The sequence below is a fragment of the Panthera onca genome, chromosome E2, assembly GCF_046562875.1.
Source record: "Panthera onca isolate mPanOnc1 chromosome E2, mPanOnc1 haplotype 2, whole genome shotgun sequence".
NCBI classification, from domain to species: Eukaryota; Metazoa; Chordata; class Mammalia; order Carnivora; family Felidae; genus Panthera; species Panthera onca.
In genome coordinates this window covers 57,767,888-57,793,820 of record NC_138353.1, presented here as the reverse complement: position 1 = coordinate 57,793,820, position 25,933 = coordinate 57,767,888, and the positions used below count along the sequence as shown (strand labels likewise).

Here is a 25,933-nt window from a genome sequence, read left to right as displayed (position 1 = left end):
CCCATCCCCCACCCTTGTGTCTTCGGTCTCAAAAATTTTTTTTAATTTATTTTTGAGACAGAGAGAGACAGAGCATGAGCAGGGGAGGGGCAGAGAGAGAGGGAGACACAGAATCTGAAACAGGCTCCAGGCTCCGAGCCGTCAGCCCAGAGCCCGACGCGGGGCTCGAACTCACGGACCGCGAGATGGTGACCTGAGCCGAAGTCGGACGCTTAACCACTGAGCCACCCAGGTGTCCTTTTTCTTCCCTGTGGTAAAATGCATCTCACATAAAATTTACCATCTCGACCGTTTTTAAGTGTACTGCTCACCATGGGCCAACAGTCACCTCAACCCATTTCCAGAACTTTCTCGCCCAAACAGACACTTCATACCTATTGTGCTCTAAGTCTCCAGACCCTCCGACACCCACCATCCCGCTTTCTGTCTCTCTGACCCTGACTATGCGGGGTTGCCTCACCCTCTCCCACATCTGGGGAAACCGAGGCTCAGAGAGGGGCGCGAAGGAGCCTGAGGCCTCGGAGCCGCCAGACTCGGAGGCGGGGTCGACCCGACCCACGGGACTTCAACAGCTCCAACCTGGGGGAGCCAGGCCCTGCCCCGAGTGCCTGGGGGCCGGTCCCTGCCACTGGCGACTCCCCACTTCCCGCCCCTGAGCCCCAGGGCCGGTATGGCTGTCGGAAAACAGCTCCATGTTGATCCAGCTGTTAGGGATTAATGCCACGAAGCCAAAGTGCCCTAAGAGAGAAGGATGGCCCAGAATCCCCCGGGGCGAGCCGGGGCCCCGCCAGCCCTCCCTGCAAGAGGCGATACGTTTACCGTCTGTTTCCGGGCATGCTTTAATTTATGGGATCCATATGGTGACATGGCCCAGACCACAGCCCCCGCAAATCCCACGGGCGTGCTGGCGGCTTAGGCCGGAGCCAGGAGGAGGCGGCACCCCAGCCCGGCACACTTCCTTCACTGGCTCGCTCGCTCAGGGGCCGGGGGCCCATCGGCATGGCAGGGACCCCGGAGCCGCAAACGTACCCCGTCTTGTCGGGTTTTAGCTGCTCTTACAGTCCTGTCCTCATCATCTGGGGGAACTCTGCCAGGCGCAGGCCGCTGGGGCCACCGTTAGTCACAGGGATGGCTTGTCCAGCCAGCCTGGGGACCCTCCACGGGGTGGCACCTGGCCAAACCGGGCCGCGTTCTTGAAAGCCCCCCCGGGTGGGCTGGCGGGCAGTGGGGGAGGGCGGTGGGGGGCCCTGGCTCTGACCCCTGCCCACGGGCTGGTGGAAGGGAGAGAGGGGAGAGGTCCCCCTCCTGCTTCTCCTCCTGGAGCCTGGGGACCAGGGTCCCGCTGGGGGAAGGCAGCCCGGGGCTGCCCCTGGAGGGTAGGGGTGGCTCCCAGAATGGGGAGCTGTGGGCAGGGGGACCCCACTTACTGAGCACCTATGTGTCACGCTTAATCCTCCCAAGAGCCCTGTCACAAACCAGGACACAGAGGCATGAAGAGACAAAGTGACCTGGGCTCCTACCTGTAACTGGAGGCATCAGGATGTGAACCCAAGCAGTTGGGAGAAGATTCAGCTGTTACACACCAACTGGGGGACATGGCTTTTAAGCAGAGACGGACAGACGGCAAAAGAGGCTCTGACTGGGCAAGAGGGGTGCGGACGACAAGCACTGCGGGACCTAGGAGCCCTCCCGGGGGCTGGGGAAATCCAGGCAGGCTTCCTGGAGCAGGTAGAGTTTGAACACAGCCTTCAAAGGGAGCAGGCTTTGAAAGGGGGGGGGGGGGAGGGGAGGGATGAGACATTCGAACTCATCCCTGAGGGACCAGGAGAGTGACGTGTGAACAAGGTACTGGGTAGCTGAGAATGGAGGGGGATGGCAACGGGCTCGGGGCCACGGGCATCACATGGAGGGGACAGAGCTCCATCTTGCGAGGTCCGATTCTTCGAGAGGAGGCTGTGAATCCACTTTTAAGAGCCGCGATCTCATGATTATTAAGCGTTGGCAACTAGTCCAAGACGTGTTACAACACCGTGTGAACCCTCAGATGCTGCTGGTAGGATTGTAAAATGGGGCCACTGCTCTGGAGACCGGGCCGGCAGCTCCTTCCGAGGTCACACGGAGCGTTAGCACCTGACCCAGCGGCTCCTCTCCCGGGTAGGTGTCCAAGAGAACCCCACACCCACGTTCACGCAAACACTTGCACGTGGGAGCTCGTAGCAGCCCAGGGTCCCCCAGGAAAATGGATTCTGCCCACAGCCTGAGTGAGCCCGTTGAGTCTCCGGATGAGCACGCGGCCGGCCGTCGCCTCCACTGGCAGCCCGTGAGGCCCCCGAGCGCAGGACCCGGCCGCGTCGTGTTACGACAAATGTGTTGCTAAAAGCTGCTAAAACTTGTTACGCGGCAGCTGTGGATAACTAACTGATACAACACGTCAAGCTCTCGAACGGTGCCCGGCCCAGACAGAAATGTTCCTTGGCACCACGGTGTGCCAGAAGCACGAGGGGCCCGGAGGCCAGTCCCCCCCCTCTGGGCTAGCTCCTCCGGGAGGTAAAAGGATTTCACCCCCTTTCTCTGTGCTCAGCAGCAGCTGCCCGCGACTCCTGGCGGGGCCCAGTCAGTATTAACGGACAAACAAGGCTGCCGGGTGCGTGTGGTCCTGCGAATACGGATTATCTCGTGTTGGCTCACGTTAGGTGGAGGCCAAGGTTCCAGCCAGACCATCGAGCGGAGGCGAAGTCCCCTTTCCTCAGGTTTCAAAGCCGAACGGATGACAATTCTCGACTAAACAAAAGCATCTGAACCCACACGTTCACAGTGCCCTCTCTACACAGCCAAGAGTTCCAACCCCAGGGCCTGTCTCCATTTAAAGGACTATTAGGACGGGGCCTGGGGCATACCCTGGTCCCTGCCTGGGGGCCCTGGAAATCAGCAGTATCTCGGAGCAGTCGGGGGGGGGGGGGGGATTGTTTTAAAAAATAATCTTATTGTGGGGCGCCCGGGTGGCTTAGTCGGTTGAACGTCCTGCTTTGGCTCAGGTCATGATCTCACGGTCTGTGGGTTCAAGCCCCGCGTTGGGCTCTGTGCTGACAGCTCGGAGCCTGGAGCCCGCTTCGGATTCTGTCTCCTCCTCTCTCTGCCTCTCCCCTGCTCACACACACTCTCTCAAATATAAATAAACATTAAAAAAATTTAAAAACCGTCTTACTGAGCTATTCACGTAACTACACGATTCACCCACTTAAAGCATACAACTCAGTGGCTTCTAACACACTCAGAGTCGCACAACCACCGCCAGAATCCACCTCCGAACATTCTCGTCACCCCAAACGGCGGCCCGACCCGCTGACAGTCCCCTGTCGTCCCTCCCCAGCCCTGGCGGCCACGGTCGCCTTTCTGTCTCGGCAGATTTGCCTGTTCTGACGTTTGCCATTCATCTGCCACCCTCCGGCGTGTGGCCCCTTCGCTCAGCAATGCGTCCCGGGCTCATCCGTGTTGCAGCCTGCACCGCATGTATGTTTGAAAACCGGGGAAGTTCCAGCTTGAGGGCCCACAGCAGCCCAGAGGCTGGGCAGGACACCGGAGGGTGACAGGCAACCATGACTGCCCTGAGCTCAGGTGACACTTCTGGAAAATGGGCGAGTGATGCCTACCCTAGATTTACTGAGCAGCTGCTATACGCCAGGGGCCCACCAAGCGCCTGACATCCATCCATAGCCCACTGAGTCCTTCCAACAGCCCTACCTTAACTCCCACCTTGTAGAGGAGGCAACTGAGGCACAGAGAGGTCAAGACAGCTGCCCCAGGTCCCCCAGCTGGTCACAACGACAGCTGAGAATCAGGCCAGCGCTGTGGCCTCAGTCCAGCACCTAGACCCACCAGCCCCTGGCACACAGTTGCCCCCCACTGAATACTAGCAGGGCCCGGTTCCCATACTCACGGCCACAGCAGACACCCAGCAAGGCCGGACCGCAGTCTCCAGCACGCCAGTTTGTGCCGCGGGAAAACGGCAGTGGGTTTGCTGATGGGCTGTGACCGATCTGTCACGGGAGCGAGGCTGGGAGAAGGAGACAGGGTGTGGGGCTGCAGGAGAGGAGGAGACGCCAGGGTCCCGATGGCGCAAAAGAACACGGCCTTCCCTTCGCCCCAAGGAAAAATCGGGCGAAGGCAGGAAGCCGAGCTCGGGAGGAGAGTCACCTCCCTCCCAAACAGGGATGGCCGGAGGTGAGCCTTGGCTGGGAGGCTGGGTGGGCCTAAGGGGCGCCTGCTGAGCCGGCCGGAGACCTCTGCCTGTTGGGGGCCACGGGGGTCACAGGCCTGCCCGGGAGGGAAGTGAGGGGACACGGCCCAGCCCTGCCGTGGGGGCGCCCTTCCCCCTTCCCACCCACAAAGACGCTGTGCTCTGTCTGGTGGGATTCCCTATTCTGCACCGCGAGCTGGTGCGCCAGAGGCCCAAACACGGAATTTGACGCCCCTTAATTCCCTGTAACGGCCCCGTAACGGCAAGCAGAGGACTCCAAACACTGCAGTAAAGGGAACGATAAGGCTCTGGGTCAGGGGGAGACTGGGCTGCTGAGTGCAGAGGCCCCGATAAGCAGACAACTAAAGGGTTATTAAATGTGCAGCGCAGACCGGGCGTAATTGGAAAGTTATTAGATGTGGAATACACACAGCACCCAGTAAATGAGTAATCAGGGACTAATTAAGCTCACGCGACACAGCAGCTCGTGCTGGAGAGGCTGGTGGCTGCCGCATCTGTGACAGCAATTAGGGGCGCTCGGCTGCAGCACCGGGGCGGTGGGGGGGGGGGTGGGGAGGGTCGCCGGCTCGGCCGGGGGTCTCGATCTGACTCTCCTCCCCACCTGAGCCCTCCCAGGTGCTCCCACCTCTCAGGGGCTGGAAGGAGGGGGCGAGGCACCAGGCTCGTCCAGCCTGGAGGACAAGAGAAGTCCAAGCGGACACGTGATCCGGGACTCAGAAAAACGAAAGCCAGGCTCTGTCCCCGGCTTCGAGTCTAGCCAGGTGACAGCTGGCCACAAGCACGTAAGGGGACAGAGGGTCACGACTCCCCACCTGGACGATCTGCGAAGCGTGCACAGAACCACTCCCGGGAGCTGCGCCTTCAGGTGGGGGAGTATGACTAACCTACGGTACAGAGGGGGAAACTGAGGCTCAGAGGACGGGAGGCAGACGGAGGCCGCCCAGCCTGCTCAGCTTCCTCACCCGTAAAAGGGGGGTGCGGAGACCCACACCCACAGCCTGAGCGGTCACAAGGACTCAGCCTAGCACAGCCTGACGCACAGGAAGCCCGGGAGACGAGGGACCCCAACTCCACCTGCTGCAAAGAGAAAGTCTCCGGATCAAGGCCTGGGGCTGCTGGGGCCGAAGAACCTCCCGGTTCAGATAAAGCGGGGGTTTCTTGCCAAGCTGGGAAAACGGTGTCTCCGAAGGGCCGGGGTGGAAAGCTCGTGCGGCAAGACCGTCAAGTGCGAGGCTCGCCTGCCTATCGGCTCTGGTGGCAGCTGTGCACCCACAGCACCTACAGGGGCCAGGCCTCTTGCTAATCTTGGCAGGTGTCGGCCCATTAAACCTTAGACTGCCCGGGTCGGGGTGGGGGGTGGGGGTGGGGGTGGGGACGGGAGCAACTGTTAGGCTCCGTTATACAGATGAAGAAACCAAGGCCCAGAGAGGGTAACTTGCATTGGCCACATTTTGTGGGATGGGCAGGTGGCGTGAGATGTCTCGGAGAGCCTTACTGGAAAGCCAGAGTCTGCCGCTAATGCACCAGGAGCCTCGGGAGACACATCTGGGTGGGGCAGGTGTGGCCAGGAAGGCTGGGGTCACAGGGAGGCTGGTAGGATATCTGGACCGCAGGCGGGCCAGTGGGAACTGGCCAGAGGCAGGCAGGCCCAGCTTCTGCTGCTCTCGTGGCCAGAGGGAACATTCTAGAAGGCATGTCCCTGGCTCCCTCCCTCAAGGAAGGCCTCTGAGGCAGCGATTCCCTCTCATGGCCTGGGACAGGGCAGAAAGCTGCATGGAGGAGTCCCCTGTTTCCAGAGGCAAGAGCGCTCCCTAATGGCTTGCAGGCAACAGAGTGCTGTCGGTGACCCAGTCCAGCCCAGGCAAGAGCCCCCGGGGACATGGAGCCCCTGAGTCCTTGGCATCAACCTGGAGGGCCACCTGCTGGAGGCCGGCACGGGGAGCTGGACTGATCTCTGACAGTCACGGCCTGACACCCCGGTTCTCCCGGGGTCCCCTTATCCTACCCTTGCCGAGGCCCACTTCCCAGGGAGACAGCCTCCCATCAGTCTCTGGGCATACACCCTGGCCCACTCCATCCCCAGCCATGCCTTGTTCTGAGTGATCTTCCCAAAACATCACTCATCCTGCTGACCTAAAACCCTTTACCCAAGTTCTGACTCTCCGTGGCATCCAAGAGACATGTGATTAGGCCCAGCCTAGCTTTTCATCCACCCCATCCACCTATCCAACAAACCATGCACCCACCCACCTGTCTATCTGTCCATCCTCCATCCATCCATCCATCCATTTGTCTGGCCATCCATCCATCCATGCATCCATCCATCCATCCATCCATCTGGCTGGCCATCTGTTCATCCATCCATCCATCCATCCACCCATCCATCCATCCATCTGGCTGGCCATCTGTTCATCCATCCATCCATCCATCCATCCATCCATCCATCCATCCATCTGGCTATCTGTCCATCCATCCATCCATCCATCTCTCCATCCATCCATCTGGTTATGTGTCCATCCATCCATCCATGCATCCATCCATCCATCCATCCATCTGGCTGGCCATCTGTTCATCCATCCATCCATCCATCCATCCATCTAACAAACATATATTAAGCACCTAATGCCTGCATCCATCTGTCTGGCTATCTGTCCGTCCATCCATCCATCCATCCATCCATCCATCCATCCATCCAACCATCTGGCTGGCCATCTGTTCATCCATCCATCCGTCCATCCATCTGGCTATCTGTCCATCCATCCATCCATCCATCCATCCATCCATCCATCCATCCAGCTGGCTATCTGTCCGTCCATCCATCCATCCATCCATCCATCCATCCAGCTGGCTATCTGTCCGTCCATCCATCCATCCATCCATCCATCCATCCATCCATCCATCCATCCGGTTATCTGTCCATCCATCCATCCATCCATCCATCCATCCAATAAACATATATTAAGCACCTAATGACTACACTGTGCCTGGGATACAGCAACAAACAAAACAGTTAAATTTCCTGTTGGGGAGGTTGGAGTGACAGACATATTCATGTGTCAGTTTGTAGAAAGTGCCAGGAAGGCCAACGGAAGAGGCTAGGGAGGGGGGTGGGTGAGTAAAGTTAGAGTTCTCCATAGGCCGGCCCCAGTGACAGGGGCCATTTATGCAGAGACCTCAAGGAAACAAGGAAGCTAGCCGTGGAGACAGGTATGTGGGGGAAGGGTGTGGCGGGTAGACGGAACAGTAAGTGTGATGGCGCTGAGGTGGGAGCATGTTTACAAACCTTTTCTGAAAAAGCCACATAGTATTTTTGGCTTCAAGGACCGTTATAGTCTCTGTTGAACCTACTCAACTTCGGCATCGTAGTGCTAAAGCAGCCTTAGACCACGCGAAAATAAGAGTGTGTGGCTGTTTCAATAAAACTTTATTTGTGGACACGGAAATTTGAATTTCGTATAATTTTTGCATCATGAAACTTTTTTCCTTTGATTTTTTTTTTTTTTTGCAACTTTAAAAACGTAAAATGCACGTTTAGTTCATGGGTTGTACTTAAACAGGCTGCCTGGTGGATGTGGCCCGCGGGTTGCGCTTTGCGGATCTCTGTTCTAGAAGCAGCAAGGAGGCTGCGCGGCCACGGGCAGTGGGGAACGGGGTGTACCGTCTGCCGCTATTCCCAAAAGGCGGGGGAAGAGGGGTCTGTGGGAGGAGGGGAGCTGAGGCCTTGACGGGGGCAGAGGAAAGGCTAGGAGAAGTAGGAACGGTGGGGCCACGGCTGGTTATCTAGTTTGACGTGTCCTGAAGGCACCTGTCACCCACCCGAGTACCGCTGGACTCATTTTGCTTCAGGGTTCGGGGCAGATGCCACCGTCAATGCCCACGAGGCCTCCTCCCACCCCGCCAATGCCCCGTGCCTCCCTCTTGCTTGAAATGTCTCCCCCCATATCCTCTGCCTCCTCCTCAGCCAAGGGTGTGCCCGCTTCCGTGGTCTGTGTCCCCAGCTCCCCTCCCCAGGAGGAGTTGGCCGCCCCCCCCCCAGCCCTCCTCCCGTAGTGTCTTCACCCCTATTGCCACACACCTGCCCAGACTGTTACCCTCCCCCCAGGCAGCACTAGGTAACCCCAGGCCCTGCCACGATGTCCCCAACACGGCGGATAGAGGAGACATGTGAGTCATGGAAGGGACGACATGGACGCCTAAGGTCACGGTTCCAGGCATAGGGAACATCCCATGCAAAGGCCCTGAGGCAGGAGTGTGTCCAGTGTGTTTGAGGAACAGCAAGGGGGCCTGTGGGGCCAGAGATCAAGGGAAGCAAAGGGGTGACATTTCAGAGGGCCTCCTGGGTCCCGTAAAAGGCTGTGGCTGTCGTTTGGAGGGAGCCCAGAGAGATGTGACCCAGCTTTTGTTTTTGTTTTAATCTTAACGTTTTCTGTTGAGACGCTTACAGATTCACGTGTGATTGCAAGAAGTCATACGGAGACCTGGCGTCCCCTTTCCTGCTATTCCCCCGGGAGGACATCTTACAAAATCGTGGCCCCACATCACAGGCAGGATGCCGCCCCCGCCTGGCCTGTGCGTGTGTGCGTGTGTGTGCGCGCCCTCTGTCCCATGTGGCGTCACCGCTGGCCCCTGCATTCACCGTCGCGGTGCAGACACGGGTGGCTGGGCCACGGGCGCGCTCTGTGACCCTCTCCCACCGTGTCCTCCTGCGGCCATCACTTCCAGCATGTTGTGTGAACACAGCCACACGGGCCACACCACACGATCCCTGGAGCCTCACCACGGCGCTGGGCACAAGGGCGGGTCCTTCCTCTTTACTGCACCTGACTCAGGTGACGGAAGGCCCGTTCCTGCAGGTGCGGCCGCTCCCTCTGTCCCCACACCAGGCTCACGGCCCATCAGAGCCCCATGCCTGCCCCTCCTGTGTTCGGAGTGTGTGCCTGGTTTAACTGCCACGCCTCATCCGGGGCTCGCAAACATCCCTCTGTCCGTGCACGGATGGCCCCGGTGGCCCCGTTTACCAGGCACCGTGCTCCCCACGCACCTGCCCTCTGGCCTCACCTCCTTTCTTGCCCCGAGCTAGGGAGGTCAGGGGGTTCATGAGCGGTAACCTTTATGGTATGCTCCCTTCTCCAAAGTGGATCAGAGACGTTTAGCAACCTGTCGAACGCCACACAGCCAGAAAGATGGGCAGACGTCCACACCCTGGTGCACCTAAATTACCGCAAAGACAGATTTGGGGGCGGTGCCTGCCCTGGGCTCCGTGGGGAGCCCCGCACGTCCACCAGAGGGGCCCTGCCCGCTGCAGGTGAACATGACATAATTACTGTGGAAGGAACTGGGCCGTCTCACCCAGGGCAGTCAGTTTATCAAGCGCTGACAGTGCATTAGCTAAGTGATCACTAGACTATTAATTTTTTTTTTTTTTCCCCAGCCCTTGCCAGGGGTATTATAGTGAAAAACGACAGCTTAACCGCGGGGAAATTCTTCAGGGTGACAAAAATAAAAATAGCTCTAATTGAAGTTGATAGAAATTATACCCTTTAAAAACACACGTCGGGGGGTGCACTGGCTGTAATGTAAATTAACGTCGGGGCAGGGTTTCTGTCACAGGATCGTGGAAACATGGTGACAGCCACAGCAAACAGCCTCCCGGGACGTCGCATCTGCTCGGTGGCAGCTAGGCCCGGCCCCGCCCACCGTTGTCAGGACTGGGGGGGGGGGGGGGGCTGGAGGCGGGGCCGACAGGCACGCGGGCGCGCGCACGGCCTCGCTCGCTCACCTGCCCCCTGCGCTCGCACTCTGCCGGCGGGCAGGGGCCCTGCTGACTCTCCCCCGGGCGCGTGTCCCTGGTGTCCCGCAGCCCCCAGGGAGAGGCCATCGGAGCGGGAGGCCCAGCCACCACGGCGAGGCCCTGCTTCCTGAAGCCGGTGCCGGCTTGAAACACACACGTGTTAATCACGGGGTCCCAGGAAACGTACAAGGATCCGCACGATCCGGTACACGGCGGCGGATCGTCTCTCCGGAGCCGGAAAGGTTTCCACTGGGCGGGCGGGAGAATAATAACCGTAATGGCAATAAAATAATAATAAACACGGGGATAGCATCTGCTCTGCGCTCCGCACCGTTCTTTAAGTACTTTCCACGTATTTTAATTCACTTAGCCCTCGCAACAACCCGCGAGGTAGACCCTGTCATCATCATGCTCCTTTTCCAGACGCGGAACGGAGTCTGGAGGCCCAGAGAGGCTGCGTACCCGGCCTGGAGGGACAACGGGGCGGGCGGAGCGGGGAGCAGGGGGCTAATCGGCCTCCAGGACCCCCCGCCCGGCCCTGCCCGGCGCCCCTCAGCCCTACACCTGGAGAGCAGGCTGAGTCCGAATGCAGAGCACGCCCCGTGGACAGCGGCCTCGGGAGCTGGCCCTGCGCGCCCGCTGATTTTCAGGTAACATGTACAATTCGGTTCGGCTTTGGCTTCGGCCTCACCTGCTGAGACTGGGAGGTTTCCCTAAGCTTCCCAAAGCCCCCAGCGTGCACTCCAAGCGGTGCCGGGTATGCGTGGGGGCGGGGGGGGGGGGGGGGGAGCGTCCGAGAACAAAACGGCCCCAGTCGTTAACTGTAGACAATTTTTCTGCCCCTGCCCTGTGCCAGGCACTGTTCTCGGCGCTGAGGGTTCAGCAGCGAGCGAGACGGGGTGAGTTCCGGGAAGGCACACGCTAGCACGTCCCCTCATTCCGGGTCCGCGGGCACACGAGAAGCTCCTCGAAAATGCAACTCCCAACGCGGTCTTGCAAAAGGACGCAACCTGAGAATCGAAGAATCTGGCCGGCAAAGGACTTTCAAGTTCCCTCCTTCAAAAGGAAGAATAAAGGGAAAGATGGGAAGGAACCCTCGTTTTCTCTCTCCCTCACCACCCACAGGTGCACACACCCAGGTCCAGGGACAGACATCCGAGGATGGAAGGGGCCTCGGGGGGCAGCGATTTTCGGGGCTGTTCGCTGCTGCCTTCCCCGGAAAGATCGAAGGGCAGCAAGGGGCCGGGGTCCTGGCTGACTGAGGCGGGAGGGTGCATAAAGGAGGGAAGCAAGCAGGGGGCCTCCAGGGACGGCCGGATGCGGAGACACGCCACGCGGGGCCAGGCGGTCTGCACGCCGCTTGCTCAGAGGAGCCACAGGCGGCCCCCGTGTGCCCCTCCTCCGGAGGACAGAGATGCCCTACGAAGGGAACGACAGGCCTGCTAGCTTGGCTTCGACGCCCGGGTAGACTCGAGGACAAATCGTCAGGGGGATAATCGGCTGCAGTCACAGCAAACAGCACGGGAATTACTACGTGACAAGTGCCCGGCTCGGGGGGGGGGGGGGGGGGGGGGGGGAATGACGCCGGAGGCAGCTAAATCCCTTGGGTGCCAAAGTGGCCCTCCAGGAGAGGGGAGCCGGTGCACGGGGGCCTCGTGGTCCCTCACGGTAGTCACTCTGCTCGTGACAGCCCCCTGGGCCGGCCCGGGCCACCTGCGCAGCCTTGGCCTCACTCAAACACCTGCCCGACCGCTAAAACCTGCGATGCTCGCGGGGTGAGCTGCTGTGGGCCCCACCTCCCACAGGCCGAGCTCTGCACAACTGCCTCACTGGTCCTCAAGCAACAGCAGCCGGAATACTCAGCCTCCTTCTATGAAGCTCACCTTGCTTCAGGAACTGACTCCTTCCCTAGGGGCTGTGTGGCCACGGGGAAGTTACTAAACCTCTCTGGGCACCACCCTGTCATCTGTAAAATGGTCATAATGACCCTAGCCACTTCTCGGGGGGGGGGGGGGCGGGGAAATGGCCTCAGACACACATGCTTAGAACACTGTGTTCTAAGGACCCGCCCAATAAGGCCTAGATGATTTTACGTCTCCTTACAGCCACGCTTTAAGACAATTGTTCGACATCATCTGATTTCACACAGCAAGCGCTGTTCAAATGCTTTACGAATCTTAACTTGCTCGCCCCTCCTAACACGCCCATGAGGTAGCTTCTGCTATTATGTACCCATTCTGCAGATGAGAGGACTGAGGTACGGAGGGGCTAAGTCAGCTGCCCCGAATCACACCCAGATGTTGACATGCTGTCATCCGTGGTCTGTGTTGTTCACCTCCACAAGAAACTGTCCCTCGAAACGGCCCGGAAAGTCCAGGGGGCCCTGGGGTACCCCTCATCATGCAAAGGAGGTTGACCGACTTAATACAAACGGCTGCTTTGAGGGAAGAGAGGTGCAGAGGGAGGTGTGAGCTCTGGAGACTAAGAGGGGTAAACACCTGTCAGTTCGGCGACTGGGAAGCAGGACACGGTGAGGGTAAAGCCGGCAGGGGGAGGGAGGGCCGGTGGGCGCTCTCTCAGTCCCTGCCTGGTGAGCGGGGTGGGGGGCGTGAGGAGACAGCCTGGAAGCAGGAAGCTTCAGGAAGAGGAAGGGACCCTCCTGCGGTCCTACGTCCATTGGTCCAGATCTTTATTCTGATGCTGGGTCTCTTCTGACCGTGTTGAAAAAGGACCACTGACCCACCACCGGCCGCTGCAGAGGTGTGGGCGGAGGGGCTGGGTGACCGAGGACGGCACAGGAGGCCGAGAGGGGTGCAGGGGGCTGGCTTCGTGCATTCTTGGTCTCGGGGCAAAGACGAACGGGGGTCCGGGGACGCTCGCGGCACCCCCAAATCTCGGAGGTGGGAAGAGCCTGAATTGTCCTCTGCCCCAGGTTTCTCAAACTCGGGGACATATCCCACAGGAGAAGAACTTTTAAAAAGGAAATGGGGTAGAATGAACATGCCGGCGTGTAAGGCACAGAGTAAAAATACCACCTCCCGAAACCGTTTCAAGCATCAGATGGACGTCAGCAACACCTGAGACCCGGGCACACGGCACCCCGGCCCTGGGCCCTGGATTAGATCCCCGCCCCCCCAGCTCCGGCCCTCCCCAAGTGTCCCCCGGAAAAAGAGCCTGTGGGGCCAGGGGCCACGCCCCCCGCTCCAGGACCCCAGGTCTCCCTGCGTGCACGGCCCCCGCCCGTCGGTCCCCTGAGCATGCTGCAATGCTGGAGGGCCCATCCTGAAGGGGAGTCCAAGGGCAGCGTGGCTACAGCTCGGGCAAGCGGGCCGGGTGCATACTGGGCTGTGATGCTCTGTCCTGTCCAGGAGTTCGTGGAGCAGCTCTGGGCACCACCCCCCGCCCCGAGGAAACCCCCCTCCCCCTTAGTGCTGGCTCCTGGAAAACTGTTCTCTCAATCTGGTGCTCAGACCGGGAGCTCCTTGAGCAAAAACCCTTGCTAACCTCCCGGCCTGGAGCCAGGCTTCATAAATGTTTGTTGAACGACTAATCAAAGGAAGGAAGAAAAGCTCAGAACCCAACAGCCAAGCCCCAAACACCACCGAGTCAGACACAGCCAGAGATGGGTCCGTGGATACTGCCAACGGCCCCTGGTGATCACGAAGGCCCAAGGCACAGCCTGGAAACTTCCAGAAGGACCCCAGCTGGCCCCCATGCTGGAGCCAGTCCCCATGCCCTGTTCTGTCCCGGTCCCCAAGACGCTGGGATTCCAGAATGCCTAGGCCCCCCCCCCCCGCCCCCCTGCCATCAAGGGCCCTGAGCCCTGCCTGGCTGTTCTCCTGGCACAGCCCATGGGAGGGGGGAGCCCCCGCGCCCCACCTCCCGCTGTTGGAATCCGTCCACCCGGCAGCCCGGAGTATGCTGGGGACTCTTTACTCGAGCCCCGATGCGAACAGCAGGCTAAGGCCCACACTTGCTCCCAGGCTGCGGCTTCCTTTCTTTGGGCCTCAGGCTCCCCGGCTCTGAAATGGGTACGGCCCCTCCCCCTCCCCCCTCCTGTCTTTCTCGCCTCCGTTGGTGTGATCACTGGTGCCGTCGTTGTTGGAACAGGGCACAGGACCACGAGGCTCCACGCACCTCAAAGGGGGAGCCTGGCCACTGGACAGACGCCGCCCGAGGGGCGCCAGCCTCACAAGTTTCCACCTGGATTACTGAGGACACCTGGAGGGGCTGGTCGGGATTAAGGGGAAGCCAAGCCCCCAGGCGCCTTCCCTGGGCACGGAGGCTCCCGAAGAGGAGGCCCTGACGATGACGTAGGGCGCGGCCGCGAGGTGGCCACGGAGGGGGGACTGCGGGGGGCCTTTGGAGCGGGCCAGAGCGGGTCTCCAGCTGGCAGATGAGTGCACTCAGGCCGGCGCCTTTTCCTGTGGCCACAGAGCCACCGAACGGACCGGCGGTGCAGCTGGGTGAACGGCGGGCGGGTACGGCAAGTCCCTGCCACTCTGTCCGCGTCATGGTGGCACGTCGCACCGAGACCCCCAGGGCGCAGGGCCGACAGCCCCAATTTACGGCCCGGGAAGCTGAGGCTCACTGGGGTTGGGGGAGAGGAGCCAGGCGCCGAGTCTGGGGCAGGAAGCACCCCGTCCCCGGGGATGCCACCCGCGCCCCAGGAAGCACGCGCCCTGGCCCTTCTGGGACCCTGCTCCTGCCCAGCACGGCCTTCACCTCCTGAGGCTCCAGAGCCCCGGGTGGGCACACGCTCAGCCAGGCGGAGCGCCCGCCGCGGTGCCAACTCGCTGGCTCCTCGCTAAGTACTCATTTTTGCCAGATCAAAGGACTCATTTATTAAAAAGCGGATTGAACTTGCCCGCTTGCCTCCCTGGAAACGACACTGAGACAGGAGCCCCCCCCCCCTCCCCCCCCCCCCCCCCTGAGCTCTGCCCTCCTCCCGCCCGGCTCCATGGGGGGCCTGCGGCCTTGAAGGGCCAGCCCGGGGGACAGGCCGGCCTGCGCCCAGCGCCCGGACAGTGGTGTGGGGCTGGCCCCACACATCGCTGTGTCTGTGGGCAAGGAGAGACCTGGAGGTGAAGGGAGCAGCTGGGTCAGTGACAGGCAAGGCCCAGCGGAGCCGGGAACGCACGAAGGAGAGAAGGAGCTGGATCCCGGGCAGCTCGGGAGGCAGATGGAGGTGTGGCCCCCCTCCCGCCCACGAGCCCCACACCTGCCCTGGAGGAGGCCGCAGCCGGGCACCTGCAGATCCTGGCCCCCCACCCCCACCCCGGCTGGCCGGCTGGCCCCGCCATCGCGAAGCCAGTCAGTCCCTGGTCAGGGGTTGCACCTTCACACCCCTCTCCCTCCGGTTCCGCTCGTCTGGTGGGAACTGCCCGGTTCAGGGGTTTATAGAAGGGAGAAAGGCTGCCGGGACATAACTGGGGCAGCGGGGGGACGGCAAAGACCGAGAATTGGTCACTAGCTTTTAGGGTCACTAACAGCCACCAGAAGCGGCCGGGTGGCCTCTGAGAGCAAATACAGGTGAGGGGCAGGCTGAAAGCCTCCTGCAGGGAGAGACGATGGGGAGCTTACCAGGCAGTGGACACGCTGGGAACTTGCTGGAAATGCAGATTCCCAGGTCCCCCGGCCCTGGAGCACAAACTGATCTTTAGTGGGGTCTCTGGGGGGACTCAGAGGCTCACCGCAGGCTGGCAGGCCTGAGCCCATCCTGTAAACGCTAGAAGGGAGGGGAGGTGACTGGGGGTGGGGGGAAGAGGGAAGTTGCCGAGGCTGGGGGTACCCCGGGGTGGGGGGTGGTGGTGGTGAACAGAAGTCAAGAATGGCCTCTTGAAGGAGAGATGGGGTTTCTGAGAGAGGCACAGACAGGAGACCGAATCAGGCGTTTCCACACAAATAACTAAATATGCTGTGGGAGCAAACGCTCCTTCCCCTCACTACTGAAGAAGCTTGTGTTTACCAGTCAGGACACAGCGAGGCCCTGGTCTCACTGCAGCCTAGAGAAGCAGAAGGGTGGGGAGGGCAGGAGAGGAAAGGACAGGGGAGGGGAGGGCAGGGCAGGGGAGGGAAAAGAAGGGCAGGAGAGGGCAGGGGAAGGCAGGGGAGGGCAGGGGAAGGCAGGAGAGGGTGGGGCAGGGGAGGCAAGGAAGGGGAGTGGAGGGGAGGAGAGGACAGGGGAGGGCAGGGGAGGGGAGGGAAAAGAAGGTCAGGGGAGGGGAGAGGAAGGGAGGGCAGGGGAAGGCAGGAGAAGGCAGGGGAGGAGAGGGGAGAAGAAGAGAGGGCAGGAGAGGGCAAGAGAGGGGAGCGGGGAGGGCAGGGCAGGGGAGGAAAGGACAGACAAGGAGAGCACAGGAGAGGGCAGGGCAGGGCAGGTACCAACAGGAGGGACGTTTAATCATATTAATCCAGAGCTCCAGCTTTGGGAGCCCGCAGAGCTGGCTGTGAACCGCACTGTGACCTCAGGGAAGCCACGTCACCTCTGGGAGCCCCTGCTGTCCCTCCTGGAAAGCGGGGCCCAGTGGGACCACACTGAGCGGCAGTCCCCTCTCCCAGCAGGGCCACACGCACCTAGAAGACGGCACTCCCGTTGCTTTTCCCTGCCTGCAGGCGTGAGCGCGGTCTGGTGCCTGTGCCCCACTGGCCGCATGTGACCCCGCTCTGTGGACCAGGCTGCTCCTGGGGTCACGGGTCTGGAGCCCTGGCTCCCGAGAGGCAGCCAAACCGGACCTGAGGCCCCAGCTCCACGCCAAAGCAGGAAGCCCCCGGAGGGCACAGAATGGCCATAAAGGTGAGTCAGGCGTCCACACTCCTTTCATCCAGAGGTCCTGGTGCCCCACACACGGACTCGTTAAATGTCTCCGCGTCCACCTGAGCAGGAGGCCCTAGGCCCGCACCCCACCCCCCCACCGCCCCCGCCAGGCCCGGAAGGGGCTCTACGTCCTTAAGGGAGCTGCACAGATCAGAAGCGTTTTTTATGGTCCACGCGAGAAGCCTGAGCTCAGAAACGGTAGGTGTCTTGCCCAAGGTCACACAGCAGGGCATGAATGTGGTCTCTCGGATTCCTAGTCGGGTTGGTCCCATTCATTCCCGCCCCATAACCAGGCTGGGAAATGTGGGCCTTACCGGCTCCCATGTGCCTTGAGCAGGGAGACTAGAACGTCCTCACCTTGGCCATAGTTCCCCATGGCCCAGTCCAAGCACAGGGAAGGTCTGGCCACAGGCCCCAGCCTTGGCCACAGATATTTGCCAAAAAGGAGCGGGAGGAGCCCGAAACAGGGAGCGGACTTTGGGACGAGACACATGTTATTGAAAAACACTTTAAATTATGAAATATTTTTCACATTATGAAACACACTTCGTGCCTTCCCCCGACACAACTCACTCCCCCACAGTTCGGAGGCCAGACGTCTAACACGGGGCCTCGCGGGGCTCAAGTCAAGGTATCAGCAGGGCTGGCTCCTTCTGGAGGCTCCGGGGAGAGGCGTCTCCCCGTCTCTCCCGAGTCCAAGGTGTCCTGGCTCCTGGGCTGCCGGCCCCTCCAGCCCCGTCTGATCTCCCACGTCCTACTTCCTCTTCTGAAGCATCCCTCCACCTCCCTCTCATAAGGACCCTGTGAGGACACTGGTCCCACGCGGATCATCCAGGACCACCTCCCTGTCCCCTGTCCTGAACTGAAGCACAATTGCAACATTCCCCTGCTATAGGCGGTCACGCGGGCCAGGTTCCGTGGGTTAGAACACGGACATCTCGGGGACCGTGATTCGGCCGAGCGCAGCACGCGTTTAATGACTGTCACCCCCCACCACCCCCTGTCACAGGAAGAACACGTGGGACCCCATGAGCCCACCAAGGCAACCGGGGATACCGGCAGGTGAGGGCCAGAGGGCCCGCCAAGCCCCTGCGGAAAGGACTCTGCACCTGCCTCTGGAGCCTGGCCCCGCCCCCAATGGGGGGGGCGGGGAGAGGGAGCCGGCTCTGCTCCAGGTTCTCCCCTGCTCAGCCCCCACTCCCCAGCCCTCCTTCCCAGGCAGTCCTCGGAGTTACTGTTTTAATGAGTTCCCTGCCCTCTAATTAGCAGGTGCGGCTTTGAAAGGAAGCGCCTGGTGTTTACCTTGCACGGAGCCTTTAATAACCAAACCCAAGGAATCGCGGGCTGGCTCCCGCCTAATCCCCATCTGAACAGCAGTGCTTAATGAGCCTCGGCACCAGCGAACCTTCTCCTGCCCTCTCCCAGGCGCCCTGCGGCGCCCCAGGGGCTCGTTACCGAGCAGGCTTCAGCCCTGCCAGGAGGCGCCCAACAGCCCAGCGGAGTCGGAGGCCCGGGGCAGGGGGAGGGCCGGGGGGGGGGCAGCGTGTGCCCGGATTGACTGGTGTCCTGCAGGCCACTCCGTGTCCCCCGAGCCAGCAGGGCACCAGGGCTAGCATTTACCAGCACCCGTGGGAGCCCAGGCTGTTCTGGGGCTTTACCTCTCCAAGCCAACGCCCTCACAGCACCCCTACTGTGGCCCCAGGGGAGGGGAGACTGGTAGATGCTGGCAGTTTCTGGGCTGATTTCACACGACAGTCCTGGGAGGCAGGCAGCGAGCACTGGCCCCCATGTTCCAGATGGGAAGCTGATGTGCAGAAGAGCTGAAGACTTTGCTGGAGGGTCAAGGGTGGTGCCCACAGCCCACAGCCCTCTCCGGGGAGCCCCGGGCGCTGTAGGGAGGAGCAGGGGCAGAGGGCAGAGTGCAAACATCAAACAGAGGTGCTCCCCCCGCCTCTGGCTCCACTAGGGGTTCGGGCAATGACCCACTGAATGCGTGCCCCACTGGAAGGTTCCAATCCTGGAGGCCATGGGCGACCTCCTGCAGACCCAGCGTCTCCTAGCTGGAGGCTGCGGGCAGACAGCGGCCAGCTGGTCTGGACGGTCGCCTCCGTCCCCGTCCATCCAATCAGCACAGGGGACTGGGTGGAGCTGAGGCCCCAGAAGGCACAGCCAGCTGCACGGGGCCGGTGGCAGGCCTCGTAAATCACAGGACAGGCTCAAGGATCCCGAGGAGGGGGAGGGGGGACAGGCACGGCAGGGGGGCAGGGCAGGGCCCCCCCCCCCCCCCCCGCCCATCTTGTCTCTCCACTCCCCTCCCCAGTACGCACCCTGCAGAACCCAGAAAGGCCCCCCCCCCCCCCCAGCACTCTGAAAAGAATATTCTAGATCATGGGGGTTTTTGTTTGTTTCCTTGTAAAAATCAATGGATCTGCCTCTGGGTTGCTGGAAGGCAGAGGCGCCTCCCACCCCATTTGTGCCGTAGTTACGTCCCCCGCCTCGCCTCTGAATAGCCCGCCAGTCTGCTGGGGAGCTTGAAAGGCGTTTGGAGAGTTTAGGCGGGAGAGAAAAGGCCTCCTCGGGCTTCCTTTGTTGGGAGAGGGCCCCCGCTGGGCCTTTATCTGGCTCAGCCGGCTCTGCCTGCAGCTCGGAGACGCCCCCAGAAGGGGAACAGGAAGCCGGGCCCTCCAGGCCTCCCTTCCCTCCTGGGGTACAGGATGCCACCCAGGCCAGAACCTCCACGGCTTCCTCTTCCTGGGGGCTTGGTTGGGGAGAGGAGGGGGTGACAGCTCGGCCACCACAAGGGAGCTCTGTCTGCTGCCCTGCTTCCCTGGCCTGGGGGTGGGGGTGGGGGGGGGTGGGGGGGGCGGTGCTGAGTTACCTAGCATTTACTTACTGCACAGGGCACCGTCCATGTGGTCTTCTGGGACATGGCCTGGGGGGTCGGCGGGATTCAGGTGTGGCCAGGGATCCAGGGATTTGAGAGGCAAAGGGGGGCCCCAACAATAAAGACGACATCCTTCCAGAAATCTAACGCGGGGCAGGAGAAAACCTGTGACCTGAGAATTCCCTTCTCTGCGGGTTTCAGTTCCCCCACCTGTGTGGCAAGGGCCAGGGGACCCGTCATCCCAACAGCGCTCATTCTCATTTTACAGATGAGAAAACCGAGGCACAGAGAGACTAGCCAAGAAGAGGTGTGGCGGGATTCAGACTGGGCCACCGGCCCAGAGTCCTCTCACCCTTAACCATTGTGCCCTCCTGCCCCTCCCAGCGGCTGCGAGGGTCCCACATCCCGACGAGGCCAGGAGGGCCCTGGTTCCAGAAAATGTACTTTTTCCAATGGAGAGACGGTAAGCGCAAACTGTCAGGCCATTTTTCTGTGCCTGGAAACATTTTCACGCGAATATAGTTCTAAAAAACAAGGAGGAGATATCCTTTACCAAATCCACAGGACCCAGTTTTTGGCCTGAAAACCATGATGGCGACGAGAGTGAGCCCCAAGAGGTCAAAGCAGCGAGGAACACAAAGAAAGAAGGCACCCAGGCCAGGCCCAAAGCATGCCCTTGCCAGCAAAGCTTTTCCAGTTTTATTTACTTATTTAATGTTTACTTATTTATTTTGAGAGACAGAGAGAGAAGGGAGTTGGAGAATCCCAAGCAGGCTCTGAGCTGCCAGCACAGAGCCCGACGTGGGGCTGGATCCCATGAACCGTGTGATCGTGACCTGAGCCAAAACCGAGAGTCAGACGCCCAGCCAACTGAGCCACCCAGGCGCCCCTACGCTTTAAAAAACAAAAACAAAAACAAAAAAGACCCAAAAAACTGAGATATAATTTGTATCATAAGATGTAACGTTTTCAAATGTACAGAAGCTGGCTCAGCCTGACGGCCTCCGGAGAATCTGATTTGAAAGTTCTAGTCTTCCGGGGCCCGCCTGACCTCTAAACTTTCACCTTTTCTAAGGGCAGTGGAAGCAGGCAGGGGATCCGATCCCGCTCTCCCGTGGTCCCCACCTACCAACGGACGGTTCCAGAAATGCTGAGTCTTTGGCACTGAACGCTGTCTCTCAGACTGCGTCTGCCCCTTGGCGACGGCACAGAATTGCCCTGTTGGACCACGGACCTCATTTTTGGTCTGGAGACCGTGGCGCTCAGAGTCCCAGGCAGTTCTCCGAGGTCCTGTCTCCACCGTGAACCACAAATGCTTGGAGGCCACAAACAATGGCGCCCTGTTCCGTTTTCCCTTTCGACGGCTACTCCGGAGGCGGCAGGGGCCCAGTCCTTGGGGGGGGTCTCTCACCAGCCGCGACCCCACCCGTTGGCCGAGCCTTGGTTTCCTCAAATGAAAAGTGGAGATAACAGCCCTTGCCTGTTGGAGCCCTTGGGGGGCCCAGAACGACCTCCCCAGGGCCCCGGGGCTTGGACCCAGCCGACCCCCACGGACGCTGGCTAATGGCAAGGCGACAGTGTAAACAGTCTGCTGGTCACTGCATGTGGCAAATTCACCTCTGATTAGGTTTATGTATTTATTTTTCTTAGCAATAGGGTTTGGCAGCGCAAACCGTGTGGCCGGTTACACTGTTTCCAGAAAGCTCAGGGAGTTCTTGGCCACTCTGGGTGGGCTGCTCCCCCCCCCCCCGCCCCCCCCCCCGCCAAAAGCCACAGCCAGACCCCCGCCCCTGGCTTCCAGGGCGCTGACCCATCAGGCGCTATCAGACCGCGACTGGCCGCCAGCGACGGCTGGGGATGCTCTGTTTCCTGGAAGTGTGCCCCGTGACACTGAGCTGGCCTCTGGAGGACAGCAGTGTTGAACTTGGAAACTGACGCTGTGCTCTGGGAGGCTGGGAGGGTCCGCTCCACCTAGGCCTTCTGACCTGCAAGCTGCTGGGTGCAGAGCCCCGGCCGCCTTCCCACGCAAGCCTGGTGCCTGCTCTGAGCTGCTGAGTCCCCCGAAGCCGCCTGGGGAGGGAGGGGCCGCAGTCAGGCCCAGACGGGGACCCCGCCCTGGTGTCACAGAGACACGTCTGGCTCTCCCCCAACCTGGCTCTCCCCCAACCGGACCGGGCATGTCCCTGCTCCGCCCGCCCCGTCCTCATCTGAAAAGTGGGGCTGTTGGTCTAGATTGGAATTCAATCAGCTGCACACGCAGTAGAATTTGTCCCCCCCCCCCCCCCACTTTCAAATAACAAATACACAAAATAAATTCGGGTAGGCTAGTTGAGGCATTGCAAGGGGGCGGGGTGCGAGGAGCTGACCTCCTGGCTTCCCCTCCCTTTCCTCCCTGGCCCGAGGCCCCTGAGGTCAAGCTGCCGAATACTCTTTTTTTTTTTTTTTTTTTAAGTTTATTTATTTTGAGAGAGAGAGAGGGGGCACGTGTGCGCACAAGTGGGGGAGGGGTGGAGAGCAGGGTGGAGGTGGGGGGGAGAATCCCAAGCAGGCTCCACACTGTCAGCACAGAGCCCAACGCAGAGCCCACGAACCGTGAGATCATGACCTGAGCCGAAGTCGGCCGTTTAACCAACTGAGCCACCCAGACGCCCCTGAATACACCATTTTAAGGACCCTTTGGTATCCCATAAAGCCTGAGCACGAACTACGTAAGCTTTCATCAGGCTACAGATTAGCTGAGCACGTACTAAGTGCCAGGAACTGTTCTAGGAGCTGGGAATACAGCTGTGAACAGGACAGACAGGGTCCCTCGTCTTCTGGACTCCTAGAAACGACAAGACTGACAATGAATCTGTGACACACGAGAAGGAAACCAGAGCCATGGACAAAGGACTGATGTGATGAACTGTTATTTCTGGGAGGGCCAACCCCTGAGGAAGGTGAGGAGGGGAGCTCTGAGTGCCTCCCTGGCAGGAGGACCGGCAGTGCAAAGGCCCTGAGGCACAAGCACCTCGGTCGTGGGGGAGCGTGGGGAGAAAGCAAGCGAGAGAGCCAGCTGAGGGGTCACATCACATTTCAGTGGGCTGAGTGTACTGAGTTCAACAGCATCCCCCAGCAAGTCACGTCCCCCTGGGACCTCAGGATGTGACTTTATCCGGAAGTAGGGTCTTTGCAGACATAATTAGTTGACGTGAGATCACACCGGATTAGGGCAGGCCCCAATTCAGTGAAAGTGTCTTAATGAGAAGGGGAGAGGACACAGACACAGAGGCGGCCAGGCGGAAGCCGAGGCAGAGACTGGAAGGACGTGGCCACAGGCCAAGGGACGCCTAGGGCCCCTAAGCCCTGGAAGAGGTAGGAAGGTCCTCCCCCAGCCCGGGCCCGCACGGGGGCTTCTGATGTCCGGAGCTAAGGGACAAAACATTTCTGGTAAGCCTCCCAGTCTGTGCTCATTGGTCAGGGCCACGTGGGGCACTCCTACACCCGGGGCAGGGCTCTCCTTCCGTGCGGGGAGCCACGCGGGTCAACGCAGACTCTGGGTGCTTTGGATGCCGGGATGGCACGATCCGATGGGCATCTTCCAGGGCCACGTGGCACGGCGCGGCCCGCCCTGTCCAGCCCTGACTCTGAGTTCTCGAGTTCAGGCGAGCATCTCTGACACCCGGCTCCCAGCCCCAGAGGCGCCTCATGGGGGCAGCATCCTGGCGGAGAAACCGTGGCCTGTGCTCCCCGAAGAGCCCCCCGAGTGACACACGTCTGCTGGGCCATCCACAAGCCGAGCGTCCGCTCTGTGGGAGATCAGGGCCCTGCCTGGGGGGTGGGGGTGGGGGTGGGGGTGGGGGGGAGGGGGGGAGTCGCCCACTCTACTCTCCACCCAGGCCCCTCCGGAGGCCCCGGGGCCCGAAACGACAGCAAAATGGACCCGCCGGCCCGGACTGGTTCTCCCTGTTGCCTTATTTACAGTTTCCCAGACGGATTTTTCCTCTGCAAAGCTGGAGCCTGTCATTATCCATCCCGGAACCTGTAATTTTTTTTTCAAAGAACACAGCCCGGAAGGAGAGATGAGTCAGAGGTGGCGTCCACGACATGCTTTGCCAGTGGTAAGCCTGGGGACGAGGCGGGTCGAGTCGGGGGCGCAGGCAGAGATCACCCACCGACTCAAGAAGCATTTATGAAGCACCCTGTGTTTGCCAGGCACCCAGCGAGGTGTCTCCACAGACCCAGCGCCCAAGGCTCAGCGCTATTCTAGCAAATGGGACACCGGGGCTGGCATTTGCGGCCCCTGTGAACGTGTGTTTGTGGTAACCACAAAACTCCGACGGGATGTGCCCAAGGAGCCTTCCCCACAGTGACCTCGTGGGGCGGCCGCACCCACGCCATCCCGCCCCAGCCGGATGCAGGGAAGGGGGGAGACGCTTGGAGGCCCAGCTGTCAGGTGGATACGGAGGGGGCCCAGGAGCTGCCTTCCCGCCTGCTGCAGCCTGAGCTCTGATGTCACTCAATCTGGAAGCTTCCGTAAGGATTCCTGCCTCGCTGCCCCACCGGTGTGCAAGCCCCACCGACCGCAAGCCTCAGGTCAGAGGTCCACTTTTCCAGCCCTTTGCCTCACAGATTTCTGTCGACTGGTGGCGGGGAAAGAGCTCTGAGACCCCCGCCCAGCCCCCGGGCAGCTGCCCAAAGGGCAGGGCGGAAGAGGAGGAAGGGGGCGGTGTCAGGCCCCACGGCTGTGACCCCCCTCGCGCCCGCCCGAGCCACAGGCCGCCCTGGCTTTCCCAGCACAGACACGGCCACCGGACACTTGGCCACACGCCACGTGAGCGCCGGGGCCCCCTCGGCCCCGCCGGTTCTAAAGAACGAGGCCTGGTTTATAAGCTCCTCGGGAGCCACGCTGCTTGGGGAGTCAGTGCGGTTTCCGAGATCATCAGAGGTGACGACATCAAGACCCGAGGTCGCTTCACGTCGGCCCAGGAACAGCCAGTCCTGGGGGGCCCGCGTCCCCGGGGAGGGGGGAGGGGAGCTGAGAAGCCATGTGCCACAAGGCCTCGCCGGCACCCCTGGTGACCGCCCGTGTTCCGCCCGTGCGGCCGAGCCTGCCACCGCGCCGAGTGCTTGCACACCCCGTGTGCTCGGTCCCCGTGAGCAGACGTTGCTGTCATTTGCATCCTACAGATGGTACAACGGAGGCCCAGGACGGGATGGCCACCGCTTGCCCAGAGCTGGATCTCCTACGGGGCCTGGCAGTAGGTGCCCCCTCCCACGGTGGCCCGCCCGCCCGGACGCAGGTCCCTGCCGCGTCACCACGGGAGGGCCTCTGTGCGGATACTCACCTGCCCTGTTTGAACTTTGCCCTGCCCCACCGCCAGACCTGGGCAGACGCTATTCTCCCTGCCTGGCCTGCCAACCTCTTTCTCAGCCTTCTAGAACCTTCTGCGTCCTTTCAAAGGCTCCGCTCAGGCCCACATCACCCCAGGACCCCCGGCACTGGGTTGACATTCAGACACTTGGTAACTGGGGGCTCTTGTCTGCATTTGGGTGCCCCAGAAGCTGACCCTGAGACCGGACTGGGGTGGAACAGAACCCTGATGCACGGGGGTGGGGGTGAGACAAGAATGGGAGGAGCCAGGAGGGCACATTACTGCTCATGAGGCTACACTGTGGGTGGCGGGGACTCAATCCCTCTGGGGACGTAGGGGGCCGTGTGGACCTGGGTTGGGCCACCCGAGGGGGAGGAGGTTGGAGGGTTTGCCCGGCTCCTGCTGCCAGCTGCTGGCACACACCGGCCCGTCCCCTCCAGAAGCTGGAGGCGGGAACAGGGGCAAGCCCTGGGAGGGGCGGGGTGCCTACAGGTTCTGACCAATCAGAACAGACGCCTGGTGTCAGCAGCGGGAGGGGGGGCCCCCACAGCACCTGCCAGCTGCCCACCTTCCCTGAGGCTCCCCACAAAGGCCCAGTCTTGCTCCCAAGCTATCCTCAGAGCACACAGTAGGTGCTCAGTAAACGCTGGCGGTTTAATAGACACACAGCAACACGGGTGGGAGACCTTTCCATACACTTAGGGGAGAAATGTGCCTCTGCCTTAGGCCCCCGTGGAGGGATCGAAGGCCGCCAGTGGGCGGGGCCTTGGTCCCCTCCTGCAGAGCCCCGTGTGATCGCAGGGGACAGGCGAGCATTAGGATGCCCCCG

At 61.0% G+C, this 25,933-nt stretch overlaps 1 protein-coding gene across 5 annotated transcripts in view; it reads right to left on the bottom strand.

Annotated features, from left to right (window-relative positions):
* Nucleotides 1–25,933, bottom strand: part of GSE1 (Gse1 coiled-coil protein) — a 388,172-nt gene that overhangs the window by 246,039 nt on the left and 116,200 nt on the right. The window lies entirely within an intron of this gene.